Source organism: Malania oleifera, chromosome 1 (genome assembly GCF_029873635.1).
Source record: "Malania oleifera isolate guangnan ecotype guangnan chromosome 1, ASM2987363v1, whole genome shotgun sequence".
Lineage (NCBI taxonomy): Eukaryota > Viridiplantae > Streptophyta > Magnoliopsida > Santalales > Ximeniaceae > Malania > Malania oleifera.
The window spans coordinates 47,749,027-47,761,718 of NC_080417.1; the positions used below are offsets into that span (position 1 = coordinate 47,749,027).

A 12,692-nucleotide genomic window follows, 5' to 3' on the forward strand; every position below is an offset into this window, starting at 1 on the left:
GATTCGCAGCATTTTTTTTTCAACAGATAACCAGACAAAATAGATGTAATGACTTTTAATATTCACATAAATAGAAAAGTAGTTATTTTAATTAATAGCAAAAACACATCACCTGATAGTTTAGTGGTCGCAAAATGGGCGAGCACAACAGCAACCCGCCAGTCCTCTAGGGAATCTTATCCATATTCTGCGCTTTTTGCCTCATCTCCCATCTCCCTAAAATGGTTGCGCATTTTGCTGCAATAGGTCTTAAACCGAGAGCACAACTGCGTGTTCACCGCCCTTTTGACATGGTCTGCGGTGAAAATGTCCATATCAAACTCTTCCTGCATATGAAATATATATTGAATGTTAGAGAATCCTTTGGGTAATATATTAAAAGTGAAAGAAATGTTATAGGGTTACTTACCAAGATGCGCTCATATAGAACCAAGCGCTGAGCCTCCGTCACCTTTGACCAGGTGAAGCAAGTGACTGGAGCATATTGGCGACATATAATGCCAAGCTCCCGTGACCAAGTTGTGCACCAATCGGCAAGCAGGGCTGTAAAGCCTGGAGGAATGTCAATATGGATCTGCCGCCTAGTCCTCTCCAAGTGCTTCTTTAGCGCAACGTTCCTCGCTGCACTACAGCCTGAACTCATCTACGCCATAGAGGTCAATGCTGAAAGAAGAATTAAAGAACAATAAGATAATCATACACGTGAAATGACAGTAAATATATTATTCTAAATCAAATACTCGTAACCATACCAACGCCGCTCATTATGGACGGCAACTCACCTTGGGCTTGATACCTAACTGATGGAACCATGTCGGTCTGGGGCCCCGAGGGCACCAGATGGTGCCACATCAGCCCTAACGCGCTCAGTCGCTCTCGTGGATGACCCATCATCCTCGCGGGATGATGTCATCGATAGCCAAGACTGAAGTAAGCGACGATGACCTCCTGGTGCCATGTCTGCAAAATAATTCACAAGTAAATATATGAAGATTGGATATTAGATGGATGCATAGTAAATATATTTTCACTTATTTTCACATGTCAAATACACGGTGACAACATAACACGCTTACCCCCTATACGTCCTCAATATCAGTATCATCCTCACTTTCTAGAGTGTCTTCCTCTTCACTACAGTACTCAACCATAGTTTCATCTTCCCCATCAATTTCATTACTGTCGATGAAGTTAGCGTGTACAGAGGGTTCAATTCTAATGTCAGCAGTTCCTACGTGTTCTGCTATGGCACCAACCCTATTTAATGGTATAGGATCGGCTCCTTCCCCGGCAACATTGATAGCAGATTGCCTTGCTACGGGATCAGATGGCTGATCTTCTTGGAAAGCATCATCGTTGACACTCTTCTCCCCATTTGCGACTTCTGTAATATCATACAAACTTTGAGGAGGAATTTTTTGGGCCACATGCCATTCACCCTTTAATTTTGTATCCTTAAGGTATAACACTTGTTCTGCCTGCGTCGCAAGCACAAAAGGGTAGTTTTGATACCATGTGTTACTGAAATAGACACTAGTAAAGTAGGCATCCGTATTTATCCCACTTTTTTTATTGCTAATGTCCCACCAGGTATACTTGAAAATGTGGACAAGTCTGTTAGCTCCATAGTGAAGCTCTATAATGTCATCCAACACACCAAAATAGTCAACTTCCTCGTCTCCTTCTGTGCCTAGCACCGCAACACCACAATTTTGGGTTCTTCTATGCAGTTCGAGGGACTTCGTATGAAAGCGTAAGCCATTGACAATGCAACCGCTGTAACGGTTAACTCATTGATCGGGGCCACATGCCAACGCGTACAAATCTTTACTTCTTGTTGGTTCTTTAATATAATACATGACTTTCATCTACTAATTACAAAGGACTTTAGATGAGTAAACCGTCAATATTGAAAATGTACATTGTAGCGAACTCAGACAGTAGTTGTTACTTACACAGCACCCAAACCAATTGACAAATTCCTTCTATCTTTTGTCAACATTCTTTTCATTTTGAGCCAAAAGTTCAGCTTTATATTCGCTATATGCAACAATAGTACATGTTAATGTCAACTAAGTATATATGCATATGTAAATACAATGCAAAGTAAGGAGTTTTGAACTACGTACTCGATATATGGAATAATTTCTTCACAATTATTGAGGATGTAAAAATGTGCCTTTCGTAGGTCGTCCATATCAATGAAATCGAAAACCCGTGCACCAAACGACCGAACATTTCCTCGAAATATAGAGCTCCTCGGTTCCTCATCTTCGGCGTTAATAGCATGAATGTCTGCATTCCACTCCTCACGAGTGAACCTTGTTTCAATATCATGTAGATACATTGAGCAAAATGCAAAACATTCACTGTCAATGTATGCCTCAATGATTGAACCTTCTGGTCGTGCCTTATTGCGCACATACCCCTTCAAAGTGGATAAAAACCTGTGCATTTTACACAGCATTAGTGACTTGTACACACACACACACACACACACACAAAAAAAACAAAGAAATCACGAGAACATTGTAGGACTTTACAATTTACCTCTCAATAGGATACATCCAACGATATTGGACATCCAACGATATTGGACCGGTCCTCCAATTATGGCTTCCATTGGTAAATGGACGGCTAGGTGGACCATCACATCGAAGAATGCTGGTGAAAATATTTTCTCCAACTTGCATAGTATCATCACAATGTCCTCCGCTAACCGTTCAAGTACGTTTACGCTCAATTTCTTGGAGCACAACTGTCGAAAGAAGATCCCCAATTCAATCAGGACCGAACGAACATCTTCGGTCAAGTATCCACGAAGGAAAACGGACAGAACTCGTTGCAAAAAGACGTAACAGTCATGACTTTTCATTCCTAACATCTTCCCTTCCTTCGTGCTTATGCATCGAGATATGTTTGATGCATATCCATCAGGAAACTTCACTGATTTCATCCATTTGAAAAAATTATTCTTCTCATCTTTCGAAAATGTGTAACAAGCTGATGGCATGAGAAGTTTGTCCCCATCACGAATCAAATGCAACTCAGGCCGTATTCCCATATGTTCCATATCCCAACGAGCATTTGCGTTTTGTCCTTTGTCTTCCCATTTATATCCAATAATGTACAAATGACATTCTCACAAATGTTCTTCTCGATGTGCATAACATCCAAGTTGTGGCGTAGTGGAAGATCTTTCCAGTATGACAACTCGAAGAAGATGCTTCTCTTTGTCCAATTTAACTCCCACTCAGCACGTTTCCTTTTTCTACTGTTAGGTGATTTCCCAAATTTCATATCTCTGATCAACCTGAGCTGGTTTAATATCTCTTCCCCACTTAGTCGGTTTGGTTGCAACCTTCATTCAGGTTTTCCATTAAAGCTTCTAACACCACGAGTCCTCCAAAGATGTCCAGGTCATAAAAAACGACGATGACACATAAAACATAACTTGCGTCCATGCTTTAAGGATAAGGACCCAACATCCTTATTACACACTGGGCATGCTAAGTAACATTTTGTGCTCCAACCCAACAGATTGCCGTAGGCGGGGAAATCATTAATTGTCCACAAAAGTATAGCATGCATCTGAAATGTTGTCCTGGTTTCCACATCAAATGTATCCACTCCTTTTTCCCATAGTTCTTTCAACTCTTCAATTAATGGCCTCAAGTAAACATCAATTTCATTACCAGGTGCCCTCGGTCCAGGAATAAGCAGAGGCACATAAATGAAGGGTTCTTTCATACATCGTCATGGCGGTATATTGTATGGCATCATCATAACTGGCCACGTGCTATACAAGTTATTCATGTTACCGAAAGGATTGAACCCATCTGAAGCAAGGTCAAGTCTGATGTTGCGAGGATCACTAGCAAACCACGGATGCATTTTATCAAACTCGGCCCAAGCTTCGGAGTCCGCTGGATGGCTAAGGGTGTTTCCATCTTGAAAACGTTTCTCTTTATGTCCTCTCATATCTGTAGCATTCTTTTTACACATATACAATCGTTGCAGCCGCGGGGATTAATGGACAATATTGCAAAACTTTTTGAGGGATCTTTTTACCCTTCTTCTGATTAGTTGTATACCTCGGTTCACCACATTCTGGACACTCATTCGCATTTTCATGTTCACCATAAAAGAGTGCACAATTATACATACACACATGTATTGTAGTGTAACCGAGACCCAATTCACGCATGTATGTCTTTGCTTCATAAAAGGACTTTGGAAGTGTTTCACCATCCGGAAGTGCTGCCTTAATGAGGCTTAAATGCATGTTGAATGCGCTCTAAGATAACCCATGCATTGTCTTTGCATGAAGCAACTTTATCAGGAACTCTAATTTTGAGAACTTTGTACAGTTTGGATATAGGGGCACTCATGCATCCCTCACAAGATTAGCAAATGGTTTACCAAATCGATTTAACGTACTAGGATCGCAAGGTATGGTACCTACTGAAGTAGATTCATCACCAGTACGCAACACACTGACGTCTTCCCTGTCCACTGCAATTCCCCTTTGTAAGTCAACTAACATTTCGATTAACCCTTTCGAACGTGTAGCACCACCTACTATATTTGTCCCCTAATCTTCATCGTCATCATCATTGCTCTGAACTGCGTAATCTTCACCATGGAACACCCATCTTGTGTACATTTTCTCCATTCCAAAGTCTAATAAATGTGAATGTACCATATCAATTTGTTTGAATGTTATGTTTTGGCATTTCTTGCAAGAACACTCATCTATGAAATCATGTACTCCTTTCACGTATTCTGGCAAAAATCTACCCCGAGCGTTCATCCAACTCTTATCCATGTTCATTCATTCCCTATAACATGTTCAAATAAATGGTGTTGATTACATTGTCAGAATGTTTATGACGCATGCATTGTGAATCATATAATCAACCATCTTCCGTCTAAAGGGTACAGATCCTATCCCATTCAGGAATGTTGCAATTACATTGCGATCAATCGCTCAAATCCCTTCATCATAGTCATTATAAATTTCAGCAACATCTCCCCATGGCTCTCCAAGTACACGAGATGGGGGAAGTGCACATCATCTGCTAGTTTTCCATCACTAACAAATTGTCACCACACCCCACTATGCACCCAGAGAACACAAGTAAAGACACGATCGAAATATATAATGACAATAACGAAAGCGTAAACGATGACAAGAATGTAAATACAACTTCCTAAACTGTCCACATTGGACAATTTAATAATGGTTGAAATACAAACATCACTAATCGTAAATGAAACAAATAATCGAGATGTTCAATTGATTATTAGTCTACATAATATGACTAATAATCAATTGAATTTTAACAATTGATTTGTCCCACATGTACGATGAGGCATGAATGTATAGTAACCATTCTTGAACGGGTCTAAGCTTCGATGCACACATAAAATGACAATAATTAATTTTGCATAAGGAGCCGTGATAAGTAGGCAAGGCATAAGCCTTATGGCATTAAGGTGTAAACCTTTTGAGAATTTCAATTTCTAGATAAAAATACATAAATAAATTACATGTACTTTAAAAATAAGGAAAAAACTACATAATTATAAATGCAATGTAAAAATAAAGTTATGTACTCCCCCAATCTCCCCCATAGTTGCTCCTGGGTTTTTGCATCTTACCTCCCCATTTTTCAAACACTTCTAGCTCCAAACTATTAATATTCTGGACATGTACCAGAGTTCGATCAGCACGATTTGAAGTTTGGAGTACTGGACTCTGAACGTGAAGTCTAACCTCCTCCTTAGTAATACTATTTCTTTTGCACAAAGTGTTTTTTTGTGGGAAAGAGGCAGATTGTGTATGCTATTTTTAGTAGACATTGAAGTGGTAGGATGTTCGTCGTACAAAGAAAAAGGGCATTGTGTTCAAATTAGATTTTCAAATTTTTAGAAGGCGTGTGATTGAGCTAGTTGGGAGTTCTTGGATAGAATGCCTTCGAGGAAGGGGTCAGGTGTTACGTGGAGGAATTGGATAGGGGGCTGTTTATCTAATGGCTAATGCTTATTTTTTGTGATTATTAATGGGTACAATAGTGGTTATAGATCTTCCACTAAAAAAAAAATTTGACATGGTTTCAAATTAAAAAAATAAAAAAATTGCACAACCTTATAAAATGTATTAGATAACAACAAAACTGATTAGTTTAAACTCAATATTAAACTAATCACATTAAATATTTAATTTTAATTTTTTTACTTTAAAATATATTTTTCTCAAATTATATTAATTAATTATCAATTAAATTAATTAGTTAGTGACTTGGTTCGTTTATTAGTTTGAAACAAACTTCAGTCTAGCCAACTTGGAGCTCGAGCTTGAGCTCTTGTCATTTATATGTGAAACGAACTTTAGTCGAGTTGAGCTTGTGTTGAGCTCAACTTATATATATGCTAAACGAGTCGAATTAGAACATAAAATTTTAAACTTAAGTTGAGCTCGAGCTCGCCACAACTCAGCTCAGCTTGGCTCGTTTGTAGCTCTAATAACATGACAACAAGAGTTAAACTTGGTGAACAAATAGGATTTTGACTCAAAATCTCAAATTTGTTTAACAGAGTTGCAATTGACAAATCTTTGTTTTCCACAATTTTTACGCAAAAACAAATCCTTCATTCCATTTAAACCAAATTTTCTTCAAATGTCATTCTATCGATCTTCATAATTGAAATCACCTTAATTACAAGATGAGCTATAAAAATTACATGAATGATCTTATCCCTAAGGCTCTCAATCACCTAGAATATAAATAGATTAGGGCGAGCAATTTGCTTATACATGGAGTTTTCCCTCCATACTAGTATTGAAAGGATTACGGAGCATCTAAATTGATAAGTTGTGAGCTTTTGTTCCTACCAAGAAATCAAGAGATATGGCGGAACTTGATTGTACTTCTTGCGCTAGAATTGTTGGATAAGGGATTGCAACTAACTACAAGTCATTGGTCCCTCAAGTGTAGCATTGATTGAGCTAAGGCTAACATGAATAAAGCTAACGATTTTAGTGGCAGCAATGACATTTTTGTTGGCTGGGTTCATCCTTGAAGCCATCAAATATGAGATATTTGCCATGAAGACTTGTTACATAGGAGAAAGAAATAAGAGACAGATGTCCCACTACGTGTGCCATATATTTTTACACATAAGTTTCAACGAATGCAAAAAATTTAATTTTTACTACAATTCACAAAAGAAAAAAAATCCTCTAACTCAATCTCCTTGGGAACTTTATTATGGAATTACAACATCACTCACACAGAAAACCAAGTGCTTAATAAGGGGTTTATCAGTTGACCACTTCACCTTGGTGTTTATTAGTTGACCACTTCACCCTTTAGTTAAGTGGTGAGTTTCATTCAACCCCCAATAGTCAACCTCAACCGTCTCATCTAATGAAATCTACTCAACCCAACTCAAGATAGCCTTAAACTCAACAACTTGGGAACAGCTACATGAAGTCTTTTTGCCAACCATACTGTGCAATCATTACCAATCAAATATTTTCTCACAATCTTGATGCAAGTATTTTACAACCTTCCTCTTGTTCATGTGGCACCTCAACTTCTAACAAACCAATCTACCTTACAAGTGCATTCATTGGCCTTCATTTTATAGGACTGAATGGTCTTAGCCAATTTCCTCATCATGATCTCTATTTCCATCCCGACTAACTTTTACATTGCCATCATTCAACTCAAATCAGCATTATCAATCATCACTATCTATGTGAATTAATATTCCGTTGACTGATGCAACAATCAGAACCTCACAGACAAATCCATAATGTATACTCTTATCTCTTATTCCGAAATGCCCCTCCAAAAATTTGCTTCACAAATTTTTTATGGCTAACAAGTATTTTAATTTGACAAATTCATAAACAATAACGTACTAGGCCACCTAATCACTAGCATTCAACTCTACTCAGCCACTTGGGAAAAAAGTTAATACTGCCTAACAGAACAGTTACACACAATTATCAATACATAAAATCATGTATAATAGAACAGGGTGTAGTTGTAGCATTCTATTAGTAAGATAAGGTCTATTAGAACTGCATCAAGTATGCATCACTGAAAAAAAATGTCCTACAAATACCTGTGCTCCCTCTCTGCAAGGGTATGTTCTAAAATCACACTGTAAGCCAGGTCAGTTGTCGCAGTCGCTGCCAGATAATCTTGCTTACAATTAGAATAGGGATGACTGATGCTTGTGGATGTGGTTCGTGGAGCCTAGAGGAGACGACGACTCGAGCTGGGGATCGTTTGAACTTCGCAAGCTCGCAGCACCGGTAGGTCCGGCACGTAGCAGCGCACCAGAGGAGAGGAGAGGCGACTCAGGAGAGGAGAGGATTGAGATTTGAGAGAGTGAGAGCTGAGAGGTCTGGGATGAGGAAAGGGTAAGAGCCGCAGCGCGAGTTAGGGGCCCTTAGGGTTTTTTTGTGTAAGCTAAAGTCTGAAGTAGTAGTGACGGTTTCAAAACCGTCACTAATACTCATAACTATTTCTTTTTTAAAATTTTTTAAAAAAAACACTAGAAGTGACGGTTTCAAAACCGTCACTAATACCACCTTTTTAGCGAGGGTTTTCCCAAACCATCACTAATACCCTTAACTATTTCTTTTTTAATATTTTTTAAATAAAAAAACTAGTAGTGACGGTTTTAAAATCGTCACTAATAACACCTTATTAGTGACGGTTATCCCAAACCATCACTAATACCTTTAACTATTTCTTTTTAAAATTTTTTAAATGAAAACACTAGTAGTGATGGTTTCAAAACCGTCACTAATACCCCCTTATTAGTGATGGTTCTCCAAAACCGTCACTAATACCCTTAACTATTCTTTTTTTAAAATTTTTTAAAAGAAAACACTAGTAGTAACGGTTTCAAAACCGTCACTGATACCCCTTATTAGTGATGGTTACCCAAACCGTCACTAATACCCTTAACTATTTCTTTTTAAAAAATATTTTTAAATGAAAAGACTATTAGTGACGGTTTCAAAACCGTCACTAATACCCTAGAATCGTCACTAATATTTTCTCGGAAAAATTTTCGTGCGGAAATTGTTTACCGCGCTGTATTTAGTGACGAAAGTATTAGTGACGGTTTTAAAACCGTCACTAATGCTTAGACTATTAGTGACGGTTCTTAAAAACCGTCACTAATACCAACTTTTAGTGACAAAATTGAATTCGTCACTAATACTTTCGTCACTAAAAACCAATTTTTTTGTAGTGAATAGCTCAAAAGCATTTAAACAGAAATGACTATCCATCAAATAATATAAGCATTAAGCAAAAATAGGATAGTAAGAGTTCAGTGCAGTGATCAAAAGCTGACTATCCATCAGATGAATTTAATCAATCAGCAATATATGTATAGTATGTTATAGTGTTGTTCTTATAAAGGCATATAGGCATAACAAGAGATTAAGAGAGCATTTAATTTGTTTTATAGGAGATGAAGCCATGTGCATTATTAGAAGTGCCCTTTTCCCAAGTCAAATACCAATGATATCCATATTCAATGGAAACCTAAACCAATCCCAATATCATTGTTGGAATTGCAGTTCTGAAACAAACAAAACCAGAGATTCAACATGGCTCAGTATATCAAACCAACACAAACAAGCACTACAACCATAGCACAAAGATATAAGCCTTATCAATCATCGGACGGGAAAAAAAATACACCATTCATTGTTTTCAAATATGCATTTGTTTTGCCCCCAATTGTCTTCCAATGCATTGTGTGTGTGTGTGTGTGTGATATTCACTGATTTTATGATTTTATCCTATAAATTTTTTTTTTTTTTCAAATAATAATGAGAGAGAAACAACGAAAAGGAAAACAAGAAGAGAAAGAACTGATAGGCATTCCAGGTAAGTGCCCACACCTATTTTAAAATTACAATTGTATTTTTGTGTAAAATAAAATGAGTTACTTTTACTCTCTTCATATTGGCTGAATTGGATATGAAGAGTAGCTATCTTTGTATGATAAAATCCCCTTAAAATGTTACCAGGTTCTCAGCGAACCTAGCACCCCCAAAACCTTTAGGCTTTTATACTCATAATTATCACTTCAAATTGTTTTATCCTCCAAGTCAATAATCCAGCCCAATGGCCCAAGCCCAACGGATATACAAACTACATTGTCTAAATAACTATACATTACACAGTCTGCAAGTAACTTATAGGTGAATGAAGGATACAAAATATTATTTACCAATAAAAAGGATATATAAGGACATTTTGAATGCAAAAGAATGCACAGTAAGCTCTTGTTGTGTGCTCGACCTGCTTCCCAATTGTTTGAATGAAAACATTAAAATTGCAGTCATGAAAATCTTAATGAGCTCCCAACTCATTGAAGAAAATGGCAACAAAAATGGCTATTTAAGGAACTCATAAGTTGGGAGGATACACCAATTTGATGCGCAGCTATACTAGGAAAAGAAAATTACATCAAGCTAATTTTTGCCCCTCCTTTACTAAACAAGTTTAGTATAAATATTGTAAAAACTCTTGTTAAGAAAACAAAGCTAAAGAAATTAAATAGAGAACAGATTGTTCACACATATGTGCATTAATTTTTTCAAATATTAATTGAGTAAATAATAAACAATATGGAAATGCTTTAAAAATATTGAAAACTAACCCCATCAGATGCATAAATTATTGAATGAAGATTTTGTATGGAGTCTACACTTTCAATTTTCACAATTAAATGGATATTTGCATTGCAGCCTATGGACAAAGTGTGTAAAATTTTAGAATTAATAAATGAGAATACCATATAAAACTATAAATAAATAAACAGATGAACATTGAAACTAAAAGAAAGAAGAAGAGAAAAACAAAACAAAACAAGATGGGGGGAGAGTTACATTAGAGATAATCTTTCAACTCATGAACCACTTTAGCATCTTTCACAAAAGAGACGGCATAAAAATCAACTTTGTAGTCCAACCCAAACTTGCTTATTCTCTCTCTCTCTCTCTCTCTCTTCTAAATAGTGATTGAAAATTGTTAATTTTCATTAGAATTTCAATTAAAGTTTTAACTTTTAAATCTTGTTTGGGTATTATTACTAAAGTTAATTTATTTTCTTTCTCTTCTTAATTAATATTATCATTAAAATTAATTTTTTCTTCGGTTTTTTTTTATCGTTAATGTTCGGTTTGATCTCTTAAAAAAAAAAAAAAAAAAATCTTCTTTAAGATTTAAATTTTGTTGGGTTCTTAGACTTTCAGCAGGATTAGATGGCTTTGTTTGCTTGATGTTTGCTGTTATTATGCTGAGGATAATTCTCTTGTTTCTTAATGTAATATGCCTTTATAGTCTCCTCAGCGTAATTCTCATGTTTCTTAATAAATTTTATTTTTTCTATTAAAAAGAAAAGCCCTATGACATGCACAAATAAGAGACAGCAAGTATAATTTGTGACACCACATGTTTATCATATACACAATTCAGTAGTTGCTTTTTATAATAATCAAACCTCCAAGATAATTAATTAAAAATTCACAAAGAAATGAAATAATATGCTTTTAGACATAGAAAATAAAAAATAAAAGAAGAAGGCAAGGATAACAAAGTTGCTCTTCCAACGAATCAGTGCAGATTTGTAAATCAGAAAGATGTTCCCAAAATATAAACACGTACCCGCTGCTTTTTACAAAAGCGTAAACAGTAAATACATCAATCATATTCAGATCATAATTTCATTCTCACTAAAAAGGAGGTCTGGTTTGATAATATGAATTTACAGTGGCTATTAGTTGGATAAAGGATATGAACAAAATTTCATCAGCAATAAAGATTGTGGCAACAGTATGTCCCAGGCACCTCGTAAATTAATAAAAGATTTGGATAGAAAACAGTAGTTCCATTCTGTTCTGGCATTTTGTTCATAAATGCACTTTGCATTTTTTTTTTTTTTTTTTCCTTTTGATTAGTCTTTCTTACCAACATATATTGCAAATTAAATGTGAACAAAAAATAATATTGAAAGACCTTCGAGACAAAACAAGGATGATTCTGTTCACCTTATATACAGAAATATTAGTTATGATTCGATCAAAAACTTGAGCATTCAGTTCCAAAAGATGCTTTGTTGTTCCACCTACAGCAGGGACAATCCCAAATAGAGGTTAACAGTCGAATCACAATACATTAAAATTAATAAAACAACTAGCACATGAAAAGTAACCAACAACAGGAGCTATATATAACTGCACTGCTAAAGCAATGAATAGAAAATTAAAATAAGCACGGTTCAATATATCTTCTAAGCAAAATGATAATCTCCAACAGAATGAGAAGGCTGAAAACCACCAAACTGACAATTAAAATAACAGAATATCTAAGAAAACTAATCCCCCACATGCACCGACCAACAGTTCCAAAAAGGTTGGGACAAAGTCATGCAATTGCCTCACATTCAAAGCATTAAATATAAATGACTTGCTTATTGAATAGGCAGTTCTTTAGGCCAATGACCAGCTCAACAAAGGCTTCGCACTGGGACATACAAGTCTCTTCTGCCCATCAACACCCAAATGAAGTACACTCATTGTAAAGGCAGACATGTAGATACATTCTCACATTAGTTAATGCTAGTATAGCACAAAAATTCAGAAG

At 36.2% G+C, this 12,692-nt stretch overlaps 1 long non-coding RNA gene across 1 annotated transcript; it reads right to left on the reverse strand.

Moving 5' to 3' along the window:
* Window positions 1–241: 241 nt before the first annotated feature.
* On the reverse strand, window positions 242–12,171 carry LOC131144987 (uncharacterized). Its single transcript, XR_009133939.1, has 4 exons — window positions 12,098–12,171; window positions 783–960; window positions 410–663; window positions 242–326 (listed from the first exon to the last, which is right to left on the reverse strand). It is a non-coding gene; the product is annotated as an uncharacterized LOC131144987 (long non-coding RNA).
* Window positions 12,172–12,692: the final 521 nt, after the last annotated feature.